This window comes from Monopterus albus, unplaced genomic scaffold (genome assembly GCF_001952655.1).
Source record: "Monopterus albus unplaced genomic scaffold, M_albus_1.0 scaffold234.1, whole genome shotgun sequence".
Classification (NCBI taxonomy): Eukaryota; Metazoa; Chordata; class Actinopteri; order Synbranchiformes; family Synbranchidae; genus Monopterus; species Monopterus albus.
In genome coordinates, this window is record NW_018128114.1 from 592,640 (window position 1) to 595,880 (window position 3,241).

The window sequence follows — 3,241 nt, forward strand, 5'->3', positions numbered from 1 at the left end:
TGTTGATAATATAAGGTCAAAACAATAAGACCTTAAATAACTTTTCTTAAAGACAGCTTTAGTCATCTCACTCTGTATCTGCACACTTCCTGTTGTTCTGAGTCTCTGCACTTAGACACACAGCATTTCATGTCCACAGGTCAAATTCACAAAGGTCAAACAGATTAAACAATTATTTGAACAGTATTGCAAATACATACATAACATAGCACTACAGTGATCCCTCACCTATCGCGGGGGTTAGGTTCCAGACACCCCCGCGATAGGTGAAAATCCGCGAAGTAGGGCATGAAAATCTTCTGCTTGGATAATAAATGCTTCTGATTGGATAACCTTTCACCTAGAACTGTCAAATCGAGTTTGATGAAAGCTGGTATCTATTCTGCTGTGTGTGTCTCCACAACCTACAGTATCTATTCTATACCGTGTGTCTCCACAACCTACAGTATCTATGCGAGGTGGGCTTTTCAAGCATGACTGCTATAAAGATGATAAAAAGAGAGAAACTCAGAGCTATTGAGGAAGATCTTTCAAATTTTTCGAATGTAAAATATGTGCCGTGGTCCAAAAAGATTGGGAAACACTGCGTGACAGCCATCAGGAGCAGGGGAGCAAAAACAAAGACCTTCATTATGTTTCTTCTGATGTCTGTAGGAGAAATAAATCAAGTCAGTAATACAGTAAATAAAGTGATATTCAAACATGCAAATGATACGTACCTTCGTAACCTGCACAGTTAGCTGTGCACCTCTTCTCCCCTTTATGCCACTCTGTCAGCCTGGCACATGACTGATAAATGCTCACTGCTGTGGGAAGGTGCCCAGATTGTAGAACTTCTGTGGTCACACATGTTGAACAAAATGTTTGATGATCTGCTGGAAAAAATTTCAAGTGGAGTTTGTTTCTTGCCAACCAGAGTGTTGTGGTGAAAAATTAAACTGAAGTTAAATTTAGTATAATTTTTCAGCAGAAAACAATTGTAGAACTGTCTTTTTGGACTGCGGTCCTTTATCAAGAACATAAGTTCCCAGATAATCAGGTTAATCGGATACTTAACGCACTTTCACATTTGCCCATCCATGCACACACACCAGTGGACAGCCACCAGGAGCAGCTTGGGAAGGTGTCGTGCTCAAGGACACGTTGACACATGGAGTGGAAAGGGTGGGGTTTGAACCGCTGACCCCTCGGTTAAAAGAAGACCTGCTGTACCTCATGAAATGATGTATAATGATGAACTCATCAAATGCTGAATGACATGGTGAATAGGTAATAGATCATTTAGGTGTTAATACTGTATCTACTTAAAATTCCCTTCAGCTCCTGCAATTGGTACCAACCTTGTGACAATTAGATTAGAAAGCCAAATGTATCCGGTGTCTTTTTTTGCCATGGATCAACCAATGAAAGAAAGACTGGTTGAGCTCAAACTGTTGTCACTATACATTTTTAAAAATCCTTATTTATTCAGTGTAGACTCAGAGAAGCCACCTGTGTTTTTCACATTCACACCTGGAAGCTGCCCAGTACAACCACTATCTGCCCTGTGGCCACTGAGTAGCTCCACTGGAGCAGTGTAGGGTTAAGGGCCTTGCTCAAGGGCACCACAGTGGTGTTAAAGAGGGTGGAACAAGCGGTGCTGTGTCACAAGTCCCTCCCAGATTTAATACTGCCAGTCTGGGGACTCAACCGGGGACCTTCCGGTCACAAGTTTGCTTTTCTAGATTTTAGGCCCCAGTGCTCACGTCTAACTCTACTTGATGTAATGGAATATTTTTATTGTGGTACAGTATTTCTACTTTTACTCAAGTAAATAATCAGAGTACTTCTTCCTCTTTTTACATTCATACAGGTAAAGAACACTGAAGTTTACATGTCACAGGTTTTTAAACGTTTCACTCAGTGTTTATACTCGATTTTTATTTGTTAACACAACAAACATCTAAAACCGATATTTACACTACAATACAGTGACTTGACTGTATATTTACATTTACTAGGGAATATTTTTTTGAAGTATTTTCCCCTGTCTTATCAGTAATTGTAATAATTTGGTGGTAAAACATCTACAAACAGGCTGAACATGGGCTGTACTGAGGTGTATAATGAGGCAAAAAGGATTTGTCTCTATCCAGAGAGGCTTTTCTTCTGTTCTGATGTTTTTTACTAAAGAAATTCAGCAGTCACCAAAAGACTTTAAAACACTTACATCAACAGAACAGATGGGACAAACAGGAGCAATCTTGTACATTGAACAGGCGTGACAGACCTTAACAATACAAACAAGTCACATACAAAATACCCCTGCTAAAATTTACATACAAAACATACAAAGGCTACTACTAAAACAGGTAAATTAAATGCTTAAGAACCTAAAAAAAATACCAAACTTGATTAACGTCCCTCTCTCTCTTCTTCCCTCCACCATTATCTCACTCTGTGTGTGTCTCCAACCAGGTCAAGATGCCCTCCTTTTGACCCGTGAGGTGTACAGGTCCTCCATGGAGGGCAGACTCACACCAATGACCTTTTCTACAGTCCTGACTGTCTGCTGAAGTCTGTACTTGTCCTGTTTGGTTGCTGAGCCAAAGCAGACAGTAATGGAGGTGCAGAGAACAGACTAGTAGAGTTAATTACGACTACTTTGACTTTTACTCCACTACATCTAAGAGCAAATATCTATATTTTCCATTCCACTAAATTTCTAATCAAAGTTATGTATCATCTTACAGTCTTTAAGCCAGAGGTCTTAATCAGTGAGAACACGCCCAAGGAGGAAGCAGACGTTACCACAGTGCTGGCATGTCCACTGTATGACATGTGGACTGTTTTGTCCCATTAATCACATGATCACTGATCAATCATCAAGTCACCAGTGACAGAAAGATGCTGCTTATCTCTAATATAAACAAAAAAATCAGCTGCTGCTAAAGATTTTGTGACAAAGAAATAAAGTGAATGTGATCAAATAAACATTACACATTGTTACAGGATTGTTTTCTCTGCAGCTCAGTTTGATTGATTTAATGAGCTGCAGCTAATCCATCATTCATGGTCAGTATCACTGTATAATGCATAGATTATTCTTCTTTGCAAAAACTAAAACTCCCACTACAGCTCCCACGTGTCCTCCCACTAAAGCTCCCACTGTACCTCCCACTACAGCTCCTACAGGACCAGCAACTCCTGCTCCAACTCCTCCTCCAACAGTCGCCCCAGTAACTACTCCAGCAATAGCAGC